Source organism: Schistocerca piceifrons, chromosome 1 (assembly GCF_021461385.2).
Source record: "Schistocerca piceifrons isolate TAMUIC-IGC-003096 chromosome 1, iqSchPice1.1, whole genome shotgun sequence".
Classification (NCBI taxonomy): domain Eukaryota; kingdom Metazoa; phylum Arthropoda; class Insecta; order Orthoptera; family Acrididae; genus Schistocerca; species Schistocerca piceifrons.
Window position 1 is genome coordinate 594654544 of NC_060138.1, and position 17995 is coordinate 594672538.

Genomic DNA, 17995 nt, shown 5'->3' on the forward strand with positions numbered 1-17995 from the left:
TATAGAATAAAGTCTTACGGAAGAATCTGGGCTTGTTAGGAGGACAGAGAGAGAAAGAGTAAGTGAGTTATGCAGTAAATTTCAGTCAGTAACAGAGAATACATTGTTTAAAAGTTGCAAGAGAAGGACATATACTTCGGAAACAACTGAGAATACGAGAAGATCCTGGCTAGAATACATCGTGGCCAGGCAGAGATTTGAAATCAAGTATTGGATTGTAGGGCGTACGCAGGAGCAGACATAGACTCAGATCACAATTTAGTAATTACTAAGAGTAGCCTCTAAGTCCAACAGACTCATCCTGAAGTACCAATGAGCAAAGAAGTGGGATACTGAAGTACTGTGAAATTGTGCAAGATGCTCTAAATAATGATAAAAAGGTAAGGTGTATGGAAAGACGTGTAATACACAACAATCCTTGCACCGCTGCTGTTCAATGTTTCACTGAATAAGAAGTGAAGGAAATAAAAGAAGGATTCAGGAATGGAACCAAAATTCTGAGTGACAAGATATTGACGATAAGATTTACTAACAACTTTGCTTACCTGATTTAAAGTGAGTACAAAATGCAGGACACCTTGAATGGAATGAACAGTCAAATGAGCGCACACTTTGAACTGACACTAAACCGAAGATAAGCGAAAGTAATCTGGAGTAGTAGAAATGAGATTGCTGATAAAGTTAACATCAAAATAATGGTCTACGAAGTAGAGCAAGTTAAAAAATTATTCTACGTTGGAAACAAAATAACGTATGGCAGACGAAGCTATCAGAAAATAAAAAGCTGACTAATACAACAATAGGAGGCAACCTCATGAAAAGAAGTCCACTAGTATCGAACACTGGCATTAGTCTGAGAAAGATATTTTTCAGAACGTACGTTTGAAGTGCAGCAGTGTACGAACTGTCGGGGAACCGACAAAGAAGGGACTGTAAGCGTTTTAAATGTGGTGCTACAGACGAATGTTGTAAATTAGGTGGACTTGCAAGAGAAGAAATGAAGAGGTTCTCCGCAGAATTGGCGAAGAAATAAACATATGAGAAGCACTGACCGAGAAGAAAGGACAGGATGATGGGACATGTGCTAAGTAAGATATCAGGAAATAAATTCCATCCTATTAGTGGGAGCCGTAGAGGATACAATCTGTAGGGGAAGCCAGAAATTTGAATACATGCAACAAATAATTGAAGACAGCTACTTTGAAATTAAAGAATTGGCACAAGAGTGGACTTCGTGACAGGTCGCATGAGACCAGTGAGAAGACTAAAAAAAAGAAAAAAAAGACGCGGTGAATGAATGTATGAGCTATATCCAGAGGTCAACAACTGAAAATAAAAAATGAAGTACCTTCGAAAGGCATGTCAAAGTTTATATGCTCGTCTAGATGGATGCCATTACAAGCGAAGCATTAAAGACGCTTGGATATGGCCGGTAGGAAAACATTGGCCGTGTACTTGTTTAATGTTATTCGTGGAAACTGCTTAAGCCCAAACCTGGATGCCCTAACAACGAACACTATTCCTCTTGAATACAGTCCCAGAGCCTCAACCTCAGAGTAACCTCTAACAAGACGGGTGGATACACCGACATCTCGTATCAGATTGTGACCGATTTTCTACCCAGTACAACAGTCCTACAGTCAGCAACGACTCACTGAATGAGCAGATTGTCTCCACTACATCTTCCCTCCAGAGTATTTCGAGTCCGACGCAGCTTTGGGAAAGCGTATGCATAATGAATGGTGCAGAGCAGCTGCTCGGCGAGGCTTGAGTAAACTGTGCATACAGAATGATATTCGAATCCCGGTTCCTCTAAGCAACGGAGATTGTCCCCACCAAGGACGAGTTCCGCTGTTGCACCGGCATACGCTCGAAAGACACGGAGCACACCAGACAAAAATTAACCATCCTCAACACGCAGCACTCTGATACCGTGTAACGCCGTCTCTAGCATTGGTAATTGTCTCAATTCGCCTAGGAAGGGAATCCACAAGTTTCTTCAGGCATACCAAGTTCAACAAAAACTACTCATTGATGAATAGATCACGTAGAGCAGTCGAACTACATAGATGTTGATTGCTACTTTTCGATCGCTGTTCCAAATAGTGGCATACATTTCTGTGGGATAAATATCGGGTATTTTAGTGAGTCAATTGAGGTGTGATACGGTCCCCGAATCAGGAAAGGATTCGTGCAGCCCTCTGTGCAAGAGTTTTCACAGAATGCTTACCATGATAGTGTACAAGTAAGGAGAGCACTTGGTCACAGAATACGTTGAGGTAAACTTCCTTGTTCGTGCTCATAGTAACCAGAATGAGTAAGTCCAAGTCAATGTACAAAATAGTGTGGACCCACTTCCAGCCTAAACTGTTCTCTCCACACAATGTAATTCAAACACTTGTCAGTGCACTCGACGCCTTGCATCAATTTAGAAAAGGCAGAACCACCTTCAGTGAGTTACTGTCCTGTTCCTGGTTGTTTGGCTCACTTTATGAGTCGCCATGAACAATAATCTTTTTGAAGGTACTCAACTTGAAATATCACTGCTTGCTGTTCCCTTAGCAACGTTTGCTCGGAAACTGGTTGGAATGAACTGCCATTCAATGATGGCAGCTAATACTGTTCGGTTTCAATTCTTTTTTCGGTGACAAGGCGTGACACACTTTTCCGGTTGCGCGCTTTTTTCAAACCACTGTTCCTACGCCGCATTACATAGCTCCAAGCGGTACGCAATTCCTTGTAGCACTTTGACAGTCTGTGTTAATACGAATGAAGAGAATATCAGACATTACGAGTTAAATGTCGATGCATGCAATCAAAGATAGCCTGGATATGTTTCTGAGGCTTTACCCTCCACACGATTTCTAAGTTAGTTATCATAATGCATATCCCCCTGTTGTGGCCTAATGAGTTGAGCTACTGAATCACAGTAGTGTTATACATCTTGGTAGTATACTAAAAATCATCCAAGTTCTACCTTGGCAGCTCCTCGAAGGCGAACCACCTGTGATCATCAATAGACAGCCAACTAGGGGGAAATGCTGGGCGAGTTGCGGCAAACACGGAAGCTATTTTAGCACAGAGGAACGACTATTATGACATCATGGAAGCCGAGAAATACAGTCATACTAGTGACAGAGCAGAGTTTCGTAAGGAAAATTAGATACAACGTAATGATAAGTATTCAGGTGTCGAGCCAGCGGAAAAAAAGTGAAAGGTGAAGATGCAAATGTCTGTGGTTACTAGGAGAGCTGATAGCGACGTAAAACCAGGACACTTAACCATCCCCTCCACCGCAGAGCGCATGGGAGGTGTCAACATAAATACCTCACCCTTCTTGACAAATGTCATTGCTGACTACTGTGCTGATACCTGACTGCCCGGGGTGTAGTCTCATCTCTTGTGTCAGTTGCAGATATCCAGTGAGAGGGGAGGCTGTTGAGGTCAATCCTTGGCATACCCAGCTGTCTTCGTCTATGGAACCACGAGTCCGGCTGGAAGGATGTTGCTGCTGACAACTTCTGAGGCAACACTGATAGGGTACGGAGGCTACCACCATTCTGCAGGCCTGCTGGAGACCTCTACTACGAGGCCTGGACGCTGTCTGTCATCTACTTTTCAGAGGAGATCACTGCAGTTGTTCATCGGTTCCTGTGGCAGACACCGATGCTGCTTGCTCCTGTCTCCTAAATGGGATCTGAGAGGTGAACCTGTGTGCCAGGCACTTCTTAAGGTGGACCTCGACGTCAACAAAAGAAGAGCGGGTGGCCGCGTGATTTCGCTGCTCTATAGCTGCCCCATGAGGTAAGAGCTGCCACCTGACGCTTCGGGGTACTGGCAGAACTGTGAGTCGAGCATGTGCTGGCATTTCACTACTGTCGAGGAGCTGCTCCGCCGGCCTGGCTGTGGTGCCAGCACTTTGGAAGACATCCCTGTATTAATGCTTAATAAGTGTGTTATTGTGCTCTCTTCTGAGGGCTGTTGGAGTCTGGCATCGAACTTCCATTGTAGGGTTTGAAATTTTCGTCTCGACACATTTTACGATCGATTAAGTAGCTCACTTGAGCTATTATATTTCTGCTGCTGCCTCTCAAAGGACCAAGAGGGAGACGCTGGAAGACGTCCTTACTGAGAACAACTGAGGCGCCATTGTCCATACCGAGAATAATCTACTCAATACACTAGCTGATCGAAAGTATCTGGGCACCTATTAGTGGACATTACTACGTTGTGTGTCCACCCTTCGCCTTTATGAGAATTTGAACTTCTCTGGGGAAAATTTCAATGAAGTGTCTGAATGTCTGAGCAGGGATGGCGGCGCGTTCTTCCTCAACAGCCGAAACCAGAGATGGTGTTGGACGCTGGGATCGAAGGCGACGTCCTAGCCCATCCCAGAGGTGTTTTATTAGAGTTAGGTGAGAGGTCTGTGAAGTGCAGCCCATTTGAGGAATCTTATTGTCCACAGACCATCGCCTCACGTATGCTACTTCATTATACGATACATCATTGTGGTGATACATATAATCATCGTCTCCGATCTGTCCCTGCACGCCATACATAAAGCTGTAAAATAAGTGAAATCCCTGGGCTAGCAGGACAGGGCGGATGCGGTAATATTTGTGAAAAGGGGCCAAAATAAGTTACTGTCAGTTGCACTCAACATATAAACTTTATTTCTTAAAACACACAAGCAAGAATCAAAACTCTCAAGGTTTTAACGAAAGACCTCCTTTGATTTAATTTAGACTGGCTGAAGGCCACATCGAAAATCCGAGGCACAAGGCCTAAACAAGGAATTGAGGTACAGGAGTTCTTCTGGAGGTTTCACTTCTTTAGAAAAAATTTTTTGTCTTCAATATAAATAGGCTAAAAGCCTTAGCACAAATTTTTTTCCATATAACTCTGCTGAAGGCGTCACATAATCAAAAACAGTGTCACGGGTTAAGGCCGAGACAAAGATTTTCAATGTTTAATCTAAATAGGCTGAAAACTCGGCTGAAGGCCGCATATCAACAAAACAATTTAATATTTACTATTAAAAACAGTCTTGATCACGATTTATTTATCAAGGTGACCGGTTTCGACCACTACTGTGGTCATCTTCAGACCATTGAGTAGGAACCTCTTTCTGTTGGAGAATCACTACAATAGTGATTCTCCAACAGAAAGAGGTTCCTACTCAATGGTCTGAAGATGACCACAGTAGTGGTCGAAACCTGTCACCTTGATAAATAAATCGTGATCAAGACTGTTTTTAATAGTAAATATTTATAAGACATTGATCACTGCCTTTCCCGTAACGTATTCAAAAATAAAACAATTTAATGGCTTAAGGCCTAGGAAGAAGAGCTTTCAATTTGAAAAGGCTGAATGCCTTATATTAAAATAATTCGTGTAAAACTCGGCTGAAGGCCTCACACTAAGGAATAACAATCTTATGACTTAGGGGCAAGACAAGGATTTTGAATTTTTAATTTAAGAGAGATTAAAACTCGGCTGAAGGCCACAAACCATGCAGAAAACAATTTTACACCTTAAGGCCTAAGGGGAAGAGCTTCTAAATTTCAACTAAAATAGGCTAAAGGCTTAACCCTAAAATGCTTCACACAACTCTCGGCTGAAGGCCACATACGGAATCCAAAGAATCTCATGGCTTAAAGGCCAGACAAAGAAATTTCTAGTTTTTAAGCTGGAAAACTCGACTGAAGGCCACATAAAAACTAGAAAATATTTTTTACGGCTTAAGGCCTAAACAAAATTTATCAAATTTTGTTTTGAAAAGGCTGAAAATTCGGCTGAAGGCCACATACCAACTTGAAACCAATTTACAGCTTAAGGTCTAAGAAGAAAAGCCTTGCAATTTTAATACGCTCAAACTCGGCTGAAGGCCACACAGAGTACTTAAGACTAAAAAGGAATTCACTATATCAAACAGAAGGAGCGGCGCTCAGAAGGTTCCAAGCATCGGCCTGGAAAGGTAACACTAACGCACGTTTAGGTGAGACAGGCAGCTCTTAATTGGAAGGCAATCCAACCGAAAGCCAGCCGACAAACCAACCAACAAGATCAGTTCTGCTCCACCCGACTAGCAAAACGACAACAAGATGTCAATAGCACAACGTTCTGGATACTGGTGCGCAATCCAGCCAAGTGAGAATAAACGCCCAAAACCACCAACAACACCTCAGCTGTCGAATTACATGCCGTGCTGGACAGCGTCAACATGACGAGGAAAATACACTGCCAAAACTATTTCAACGACCAGGGCAGGTCACCGGAATGTCAACAGCCTCAAGGCAGAAGATACCACTGATACACTTCATTAATGAAGGAATGAATTGAATTAAATTAAATTAAACACCACACAGGAAGATGGCTGCAATTCTAGCCGACTTCAATGCATACACGTTGTTGCTCGCAGGAATCTCCCAGAAAGCGACAACCAGGATCAAACGAAGAGATGTGACAGCAGTTGAGGCTTGATAGTAGGTTAAGTAAGCGCTCAACTTTAGTGTCCAGGTTCGGTAGGCGGCGAACTTCGTAACCGTCGCAAGAAGCGCCTCACAACTCCAACCGCGCGTGCACGCCGGCAGCGGCTCTGGCCTGACTACGCACAGCGGAGACTTCCTCACTGCTCTGGCCCAACCGACCGACCGCCACACACACAGCACACCCTGAAAATATATTCGCCACACCAAAGATACTACAGCAGTACTAGTATCGACACATGCTGCTGCTGCCACTCACAGAGAGAAGACAGCAACGTGATGGCGGTAAGCGAAGAAGAAATAAGACACCACTGAACTGCAACCAATGATAAAAAAAAACACGGCATGACGCGAACCAGCCACGGCTCAATAAGCTCATATCCTTCTGCATTCAGCCTAAAGTGCAATAATGGGACCACACTGTAACTATTAAAAGCACCTCCTCCCCTATACAACCTCCTCTGCACTTCACTGTTGGTACTAAACATGACAGTAGGTAACATTCTCTAGGCCTTCGCCAGACCCAAACCCACACAACAGACTGACACAGGGCAGAGCGTGAATCATCCATTCAAGTCACCCGTTTCAAGTCATACACTGTCCAGTGGCATCGCTCTTTACACCACCTTAACACTGACAACCGAAGTTTGTGGCTTATGAGGAACTGTTAGACCATTGCTCCCCATTACTTTTAACTCCCTATGTACACCACCTTGTAGCTTGGCTGTCGCTAACACTTTGAAACATACGAGTGATGCATTCCCCTGATTTCATGAGATTTATTTGATAGTCACTCTCCGCAAGGCACGACAGTACCTGTCCGTCAGTGCATCAGGTCTGCCTGATCTTACTGTAACTGCGGCTGTCCCATCGCGTTTCGACCTCATAGTCACATCACGAAAAGTCGGCTTGTGTAGTTTGAGAAGGGTTGAAGTGTCCCTCATAGATTTGTTACTCGGGTGGCAACCAATGAGTAGTCGATGTTAGAAGCCGCTGAGGTCTCCTGTCACTGCTTCTTCGCTCACAATAATACTGCATTCCCTGTTTTATACTAGTGGGTCAGCCTCTAGTGACGCCACTCCACAATACATAAGGCTGTCAATATACTTTTGATCATTTAGTGTATTTGTAAAGAAATTACGTCCTATGGGGGTGAGCTAATACAAAATTTTGCACTCCCCTATAATATTTAGCATAACTGTTTGTCCAGCGTCAGCGTCGGAGGAGTCAGCCGAAAAACCATCAAGATAGAAAGACTGTATAAGTAAAATGTTAGTACCGAGAGTCCACTAAACAACAAAGCAAAGCAACATTGTTTACTAGAGGGCTAGGACGAATACGTTGTCGACCAAGCACATCCCATTACCAAATGGGCGATATCACAGACGAACGAGCAGACTAGTGAAAAGTACCCGTCGTTCTTTGAGGAAGACTTGTGCATTCCTCGCCTCCCTTGGTGCAGCGTTGTCCTGCTGTAATATGGAAAGAGGAGTTCCCGGGAACAAGGACAGTATAGAAACATTTCTTATACAAACACCCGTGTTGGCATTGTCGTCAACGACTAGAAATGCTTAGGGGCGGAGTACAAGTTCATTGCATTCGCTTCGTTTTATTTAGGGAAGGTACGGTAAACGTAAATTCAGGTGGTCGGATGGGAATTTGAATCCAGCTTCTCCAGCATGAGCGTTCGCTGTGGTAACTATTACGCCAGACAGCTTGTGAACAACAAACAGACGTCAGACTGCATCATCTCAACAGAATCTGCCACCTCCATCACAGTAGTACAGGTTAGATCCGGACCAGATCGAAAACGCTATGACTTGAAAGTCAGCACTTTAGTCCGAATGTCAGCACCTCAACCTGCTGCGGAGATGGTGCCAGGCTGAAGCATTAGTGATACTATGTGATCCTATCCGTTACAGCCCATCTGTGATGGCGTTGTGTGACACACTGTCCCTCTTCTACCCACAGGTTACTAAGTTGCCAGTTTGTGCACGATGACGTACATATGTACTGGCTCTTGCACCACCATTTCCACTTAGTTTAGAGCTCTTCGCTGAAATACTCGTACAACAGACGCCTCTGCGATGCCTAACTGTAGGCTCTTGCTCCGTAAGCTTGGTAACTTACCACTTGTACACTTGCATTTGTTCATACAGGCCATTATATTTAAGTGATGCAATTTTCACATATGTTATTGTAAAAGCCATGTACCAATGGTGACATCATAGGACCTTATAGCAAGCCGCGATCAATAATGCAAAGCATGCAGTGTTTGAATCAATCGAAAATGGACTGAAATATCGAAACTGGTCTTAAAGTTGAAATAATAATGACAAAACCCGTCTTCTATAGCAAATGATTTAGTGAGACCTGGTCAAATTACAAAATGCAATCTATTTTACTCATTACAGTACATTACTTTTACTTTACAGAAATATTCTGCCATGGGGATCTGCGCCTAATGTGATAGTCATTTTTCACATTTTTTTCCGTAGACTACTATCGATTACTTGCGCTTAATGTGACAGTCATTTTTCACATTATTTTTCCGTAGACTACTATCGATTACTAGCCCTGGGTTCTAAACGAAGGCGACGGATGTTATATCTGAAGCAAGAGTGAACTAAATTGCGACACCTTCTCGCGCGCGCGCGTGTGTGTGTGTGTGTGTGTGTGTGTGTGTGTGTGTGTGAGAGGAAGAGAGAGAGAGAGAGAGAGAGAGAGAGAGAGAGAGAGAGACGGACAACGGACAGAGGGGGGGGAGGGGGGAGGGGGGGAGGGGGGAGGGGGGGAGAGGGTCAGCAATGGAACAGTATAGCTGTTAGCCGGACGCGGCCTAAGTGCCAAAAAAAGTGTCCAATAGGTATACATCTCTACTGCAAGTAAAGCGCTCCTCAGCATGTAGTGCCACACTGTAACAAACACATTAATGTAAACGATGGATCATCTTACGATGATTAACTTGGACATTACATAAGGACTTTCGTCGATTGAAAGTGTCGATTTGAGAGTACTGTATCTCACAATAGCACTCGAGTCCAGGATATTAAAACAACGATACTACTTAAAGCCATGTGCAGTTTTGAATAGAATAGTACGCACAAACTTTTAAACCATGGTGAAACTTAATTTATGCTTGCTGTTATACTTCTCGTTCTTCTTCCTTTTCTATATGATTAGATCTCGGGAGCATTTGTTATCATGATTCAAGCTGCTCAATCTATTCTTTTCTGTGCAATCTTTCTCCAATTACCAAACACTCCACCTCTTTGTAAGTCTTCTTTCAATCCGTCTACCCATCTGTTCCTTGGTCTTTGCTGGGGTCTTCTGCTATCTGGTAATGTGTCCCTGCAACCTTAGGTCACTGTTAGTTTCTTATTCTAACCAAATGTCCAACCCATTCTAGGATCCTAACTGACACTACAATGTTGGGCTGCTGGTACAGATCCTGTAGCTCTAATTTGTGCACAGTTCTCGCCTCCATGGATTTTCTAATGGGTTCTGAGCTTTCCCCTGAGGATCTATCACTCAAAAGTGTGGAGTTGTTTCAGTTCTCGCTTTATTGTGCTCTAAATCTGACACCCGTAAATTGCAAAAAAGAGTAAAGCGGATTGGCTTGACTTCTCAAGAAACACAGAGCTTTGCAGTTTCCTGAGATACCACCTGCTTGTGCTCACTTGATATTTTCTGTGGATAGTTTGTAAATTATTAATGTGTGGCTTGGCTATAGATATCGAAAAGACAAGCATAATGTGGAGAGAAAGTACAACAAGAAAGGTTTTTTAGGCCCGATACCTTGAATCAAAAGTCTATTTCATACAAACAGCTGCTCTCAGTTAACTAAATCGCACAGTAATAATAATACTTCCTCTTTCGGGAAATAATAGAAAGGCATGTTAATCGTCGAGCTCAGTAACACGCGGAACGAATTTATCAAACTCCCTGCGCTTTTTAAGTTCCTACAGTAAAAAAAAAAGAACCCAGCGGGACGTTGTATGTTCACTATAAGTGCTTTGATCCGTACGCTGCGGTGTTCATCAAACTCCATTTAGATTCCCACTTCGTCCTTTGAACGGACATATCCAGTCAAAACAATGTTTTTAGGCCATCCTTGAATGGTTCATTCAGTTATAATGTCAGAATGTTCCGTTCATGTTTGTGGATACTTCACTTACGTAGCGATCAAATATATGCAGAGCAAAACCGTTTGACACATGTCTACGTTGTTTGTATTTAATCACATACCACGCTAGCACTCAACAGATTTCTTTCGCACATAAAACAATTTGTAAACATTTCTTTCCAATGCACTAGCATCATCTGGCGGTGTTTGTGATCGTCGAACAAACGTTAACCTCTAAGCAAAGGTTTCATGATTATGAACTTAAAACGATCCCCATAAAGAATCGAATACCATAAATCAAAAAAATCTCAGGATAAGTTGGCTTTGATAAAAGACCATCTCTTCAATTATAGCAATTTTCAAAACTTATATCAACCATCCCATCTGAGACGTAAGCTTATATGTAGTAACTACTGCATATTTACACGACACACGCTGTTTCACAAACGTTCGGAGGACAAATTACTCTCTACCTATACTTTTATAGACATACTTTTATAGACAGGATCTTAGATGTGTCTGCACGAGTTTCATTCGGAGCGAGGTGAAGTAAGCGTTACTAGTTTTATAATGTAGCGAAGCGCTGTTGAAGATACAACGGCAACACTAAGATCGTTGTGAATATTGCTGTCGTAAATAAAAACGTAAATAAAAATTAGAAACTACTTTTAAACTTTTTTGTTATTAATATAATGTAAGTGTAATTACATTACTGTAAGTGTTCGTTCCGTTTGAAATAATGTGAAAATAGCATAAGAATATATTTATCTCACTACACCTACAATTGTAAATTCATGCCTAATTTGACACTCGAGAATCGTACGAACAGTAGAACATAAATTTCTTTTTCATTTGTTTCATTGTATCTAGCGTGAGTAACAATTAGCCGTGTGTTTTGCGAAAATTTTAGGCTATGGCTTCTTTGGGGCGACTGCATGAGGGAAGAGAATGAGATGGTCTAACGGGTTCGTCCATGGAATTGTAGGTTATGTCAGAAAAATAGGAAAATCGAGGAACAGGGGGCGAAGATTCGCGCCCTCCAGGCAGAGCTAGAAAACGCGAAATTTGAATTACGAAAACTGAAGAGGGGAAAAGAGAAAGGGTACAGGGAACAGGTGGCAAGTAACGGGTGAACAGGGGAAAGGTTTGTTAGAAAATTCGAAATTCATGTAAGCAATAGATTCCGCTTGCTACCAGAATTATAGAAGGAAGAGCCTCGTACAGATGTAGAGAAATGTAGGGAGCAGCAGAACAATACTAATAAATCAACTCATGAGTCGGATTCCCTTTCAACATGATCCACTTTTGCACCTTCCTTTTATTCCCATCATTGCTTCTTCGACGTACAGATTATACTGTAGGGGTGAAAGACTACATCCCTATTTTACTCTCTTTTTGATCCCAGCACTTCGTTCTCTGTTTTCCATTCTTATTATTCCCTCTTGTTTCTTGTACCTGTTGTATATTGCCTCTCTCCCCCTATATCTTACCCCTATTTTCTCAGAATTTTGAACATCTTGCACCATTTTACAAAGCTTTTATCAGTGATACAACGAACGTGTCTTGATTTTTCCTTAGTCTTGCTTCCATTATCAGTCGCAATGTGAGAAATGCCCCTCTTTTGCCTTTGTCTTTCCTAAAGGAAGAATGATCGTCATCTGACACAGCCTCAGTTTTCCTTTCCATTTTTCTGTGTATTATTCTTGTTATCAATTTGGAGGCATGAGCTGTTAATCTGACAAGTCTCGCGCTTGTTGGCTCTTGCAGTCTTCCGAATAGTGTGATGTACTAGTGTTCATCTCAATGTCCTGTAGAACCTGGTCCTCCAGATTTGGTGTACACACAATCCGCCGCCTGCCTGTTCGGTCGTGCGTCTGAAAGGACCCATGACCAAGCAAACGCCCAAAAAGGGCATGAAATTGTGTGTGATGTGGTTGGTGTGTATTAGAGTACTTGTTTTGGTATCGCCGTGCTGCCACTCAACCCCTCACATCTGCTTGGCCGTACTCATAACACGATCTCGGCTGTTTCGACATGAATACCGGACCGGTCTGCTGCTTACAGTACGCTACGTCAACACATAAGGGACGAACGGCACAAGGCACAAGGCACATGGCCTACCGTGCCAACGATGCATTTCTGCACACATGTTTATAGGACCTTTACTCCTCAATTTTATGTTCTTTTAAATATAGCATGCTTTTCTCGTTGCAGCGGCAACAGTGTTCTGACCTGTTACGTGTGCAATAGGGAATTAGTGCCATCGCTTACTAATTTATTTGTTATACGTCTCTCGCTTGTCACCGACACTATTTCTTTTACTTTAAACCACATATGCTCTACGCCTATATAGATCGGAAGGAGTGGAGACTGTCTCTTACGAAAGTTTTAAGCGAATTTTTATCTCCTTTTTTAAATAGATATATTTTGCCTTTATTTTCGGTGGATTTAGATTTTAATCCAATGATGTAAAGATCACGAACTCGGCACTAACGTCCGTTTGTTTTAATCTCTTCCTCAAAATTTGAGTTTCTGAAATAGGATTTTTCGTTATTTAAACGTATTTGTAGTCGAATCTATACTAATAACAAATCTCTAAAACCGTCGTGTCTGTGTATTTTTGTGAGTTTGAACACGCTAATCCCCAAAACTGTAAGACCAATTTTTAACGGGGTTTCGAAGGTAACTTGAGCATAGTTTGAAGCACCGTATAGGCTTTAGTTCATCAAAATCGGATCACGGAAAAAAAAGATATCGAGCTTTAATGTTTTACTAAAATTTTCTTACCTATGTCTCAACACACTAATCTTCAAAGGTATTAGACGTATTTTTATCAGGTTTTCACTAGTAACTGCTGCGTAACTAGGAGAATCGTAGAGGTTATACTTCATCAAAATCGGATAACAGAAAAAATATATTCGTATATATTATTATATTATGTGTGTGTATGTATGTATGTTCATGTCCTCCGAAACCACTGGACCAATTCCAACCGAACTTGATACACATACAGACTGACAATTACTGAACTGTATGAAAGAAAACGTAAATTAGTTACAAACTACTGCGTGCACACATTTTATTCGTATATACACTAAGATGGTATCTGTTCTTTCGGACATGTTGACAGGCGTTAACGTACGTCAACGGGGACAGATGAAAATGGGTGCCCCGACCGGGACTCGAACCCGGGATCTCCTGCTTACATGGCAGATGCTCTATCCATCTGAGCCACCGAGGACACAGAGAACAGCGGGACTGCGGGGATTTCGTTGTAGCACATTTTATTCAACATGTAAACTTCACTACAGATATTCGGCTTTAGATTATGACATGTTCGATATGCCTGCCATCATTGGCATGATGTAGCGCAAACGAATAGCGAAATTCCGCTTGACCGGCTGAAGTGTCGGAACATCGATACTGTCAATGACCTCCTGAATGGTAGTTTTCAGCTCAGAAATGGTTTTGGGGTTATTGCTGTTCTCCTTGTCTTTAATATAGCCCCACAAAAAGCAGTCGTTTGCATTCAGATGCGGAGAATATGGCGGCCAAACGAGGCCCATGCCAGAGGCCTCTGGGTACCCCACAGCCAAAAGGTGGTCTCCAAAGTGTCTAACGGACAGGGACCGGAGGCCAGTGTCACGCCTTGTGAATGACAATTGTCTTCACACCCGAAAGAAATTGCTGCTGTTAGTGAAACCACGTCTATCTCAGCCAGTTTATGAGGAAAAATTGGGTTGAGCACTGTGTCCAGTGCATGTTAGCACTCGAATACTTTGTAAAAGACCATTGCTGACAGTGGTATATAAATCTATTAGTAGTCAATGGGCCAAATAAAACAAAGTGAAAAATAGCTGACTAGAGACATGTAGTGTGATAGGACGAGTTGCGATTCTGCCTCTCTTTGAATGATGCAAGGTATGTAGTGTACCGATGACCCAGTGAGAAATTTAAGAAGTGGGGAGGCTGTAGTTCTGGCCAGTGAAGATTTTGCGACGTTTTGCGAGTGTTTTACCTACAAAGACTTGGGCTCACTCAGAGGCTGCCGTGGACAAGAAACAGGATGTTCATTTCGCTGTAACACCGACCGACATCGATACCTCTCCTCAGTGCAGCTCTGCGTGAAGAATGGGCTGCCGTTTCCCAAGAAACCTTCCAGCACCTGATTTAACGTATGCCTGCGAGAGTGGAAGCTGTATCAAGGCTGAGGGTGGGCCAACACTATATTGAATTCCAGAATTAGCGATGGAGGTCGCCACGAACTTTTAAGCCATTTTCAGCCAGGTGACCGGATACTTTTGATCACATAGTGTAGCATTGACTAACTCTGTTCATTGAGGAGATTTTGTGATGATTTGCTCTTATGTAAATATATTTCATAAAGCTACCTTTCTTATCATGATGCTATTGTACTTGGATGTTGTCTTCTACGCTATTAATAAGTCTGTACATAGCAAATGTGAATTTCGATAAGTTATTCAAACGTATAGCATCTATATGTTATTTGAACTGAGTCTCAAAGCCCCTCCTAGTTTGAACTACATAGCAAGTAGGGCAATTTTGTCAGCTGAGTTTGTATATGCCTGATTCTTTGTAAGGGGGTGGGGTATTAGTGTTTGTGAACTGCTATCTGCTGAAGATTGTTGTTTATGAGGAAGGTTATCCTAGTGTGTGTTTTTAAATAAGCATATTTTGTAACAATGGTAATGCAACATATTTTCCGCTGTTTTCTACTGTATCTTGTGTTAACTCCATGGTTGCCTGGTGCGCAGCTTTGTTGTCTGACGGTTTCTATATTTTTTTGGGTAGTTTGTCTATCATGAGAGGCCTGTATCCAAGGTTTGGAGCTACAATTTTAGTGATATTGATTTGTTTTTCGTTTTGAACTGGTTCAACTGGAATTTTGTGTAGACGAATCAAGATGCACCTAAAATAAGCCATCTTATATTGGTTTGGATAACAAGGTGAGCTGTTGATACACACGTAAGTGGATACTCGTTTTCTATAAATCTCAAAATGATGTTTATGGTTTAGCTAGCGATTTTTATGTTTTAGGAATCGATGCTTTTGTTAGTCTCATGTCCAACGGTGAATTTAATGTTTTGTGTATGCTGCTCAGATTTGTTGCCAAGGTGTCAGTTACCCCATTGGTGCCATCAAAAATTATAATTGTATCATTAACATACCTTTTGTAGTAAAAGAATTTGCTGTTGATGTGACTGTTAGCTTCGAAAAACGTTGGCTCTATGTGGTTTACGTAAATATCTGCTAACATATGAGCTAGGCTGCTACCCATCGCCAACCCATTTTTCTGTTTGTACATTTTGTTATTAAAACTTAAATAATTATGCGACGGCACCTAGGTAAGCAACTCAGTGAGCTCACAGATCACTGCCATGCCACGGGCTCAAAATGTCAGTTTTCGACGAAATAGCACGTCTGGGACTACTTGGAACAGCACATGATTAGCAGTCAACATTAGCACATTTTGGTAGCTCTTTGAGATCTATAGTAGTGCGCAAATTAAATGGGATAACACGATCAAACTTTAATCGTGTACATTTATTACTGTATGTACAATATAGTTAGCAACTTAATATTAGTAATTGATGTGTTCTTTTGCTTGTGTGAGCTTCTGAACAGGTTGTGTCTAAGATTCGACCAGGTCAGAGGAAACGTTTCGTAGTTCGTAGTCGTTGAAACCACTTTTGCGCTACATTTACTAAAATGCATTCTTCTGTTGCACAGTCCATTTTACCAAGACGTCTTTTCACAATATTCCACAAATTCTCAATGCGATTTAAGTCTGGTGAATTACAGGACCACTGAGCACTTTAGTGTTGTTTTCTTCCATGAATATGTTGAATGCTTTAGAAGTGTGACACAAGGCCAGAACATGGTAAAACGTTCCTCGATCAACTGCGAAGGTTTGTGGGAATGGCACAATCCAGTGCTTAAGGACTTCCAATTGATGGCATGACGAATTGAGTGAGATATGTGGAACTAGTGCTCCACGACCACTTACAACGGGCCGGCCGGAGTGGCCGTGCGGCTCTAGGCGCTACAGTCTGGAGCCGAGCGACCGCTACGGTCGCAGGTTCGAATCCTGCCTCGGGAATGGATGTGTGGGATGTCCTTAGGTTAGTTAGGTTTAATTAGTTCTAAGTTCTAGGCGACTGATGACCTCAGAAGTTAAGTCGCATAGTGCTCAGAGCCATTTGAACTTACAACGAAGAAACCCGAAAACATTTTCTGGAAGGGTATTTTACAATCTGTTCAAGATGATCAGTCTCACTGTCTCATGGGTGCTTCACCTGACAACCCTTGCTTTGTAATCTTGAATAATAAAAAGTGACTCGTGACTGGAAAGTACTCTTTTCCAGTCACAGGAGATCCAAGACATATATTTTGGCCCATGGCAACCGTTTTTTCTCCCAGGCACGTGTTGACAACTTCTTCTTTATTGGCTGTTGCGCAATAAATCTCTCTGAAGCTCGCCGGCCGCGGTGGCCGTGCGGTTCTGGCGCTGCAGTCCGGAACCGCGGGACTGCTACGGTCGCAGGTTCGAATCCTGCCTCGGGCATGGGTGTGTGTGATGTCCTTAGGTTAGTTAGGTTTAAGTAGTTCTAAGTTCTAGGGCACTTATGACCTAAGATGTTGAGTCCCATAGTGCTCAGAGCCATTTGAACCATTTTTCTCTGAAGCTCATTACTAGTCTTGCGAGTATGAATTCTACTAAGCAGAGATTTGTCAGTTCTACGGGTGGTTTTTCGTTTTCGTCCACATCTGGTATTTTTCCTGGGAGACAATGAGGCGGATCGCTATATGCCCTAAGAAGTAATGAAACACTAGCTTTCCCCGCACCAGCAACAGAGGCATCGTCTCATAGTCATGAATGTGTGTGCATAAAGAGCAACTACTTTTGACGCTTCTTAGGTGAAATGTACATTTTAACACAGCCAGAAAACTTTCCTGCCGAGAACACACAAGCTGTTGCTGCACATACAAACACGCAGCTGAACTAACTGAACTGGAAAGGTTCTCAAATTGTTGGTAGTAGTCGAGGCAATAATAGGCAAGCGTCCAGAAACTGGGCGAATAAAATTGGTTACAGCTAACCAACTTTAATTCCTTGTGAAATATGACCTTGTTCCAATTAATTTGCACACAGTAATCGCTTCATCAGGCACAACTGAAGTTACTTGGGGTCACACCTAGAGGTGAGTGAACTATTGTTTCGCATGTCTGTTACAACTCGTGTGTTTTAGGACGTAACCACGACATCGACATAACATTTTCACACTGAGATGCAACCTCTCCACCCTTGTCTGGCCAAACCACCCGACCCCTGCTACCAGAGAAATGCGAAATGAACTAA

General features: G+C 42.4%; 1 non-coding gene across 1 annotated transcript; it reads right to left on the bottom strand.

Annotated features, from left to right (window-relative positions):
- Positions 1 to 13781: 13781 nt before the first annotated feature.
- Trnat-ugu lies at positions 13782 to 13855 on the bottom strand. Its single transcript has one exon. It is a non-coding gene; the product is annotated as a tRNA-Thr (tRNA).
- Between the last annotated feature and the right edge of the window lie 4140 nt (positions 13856 to 17995).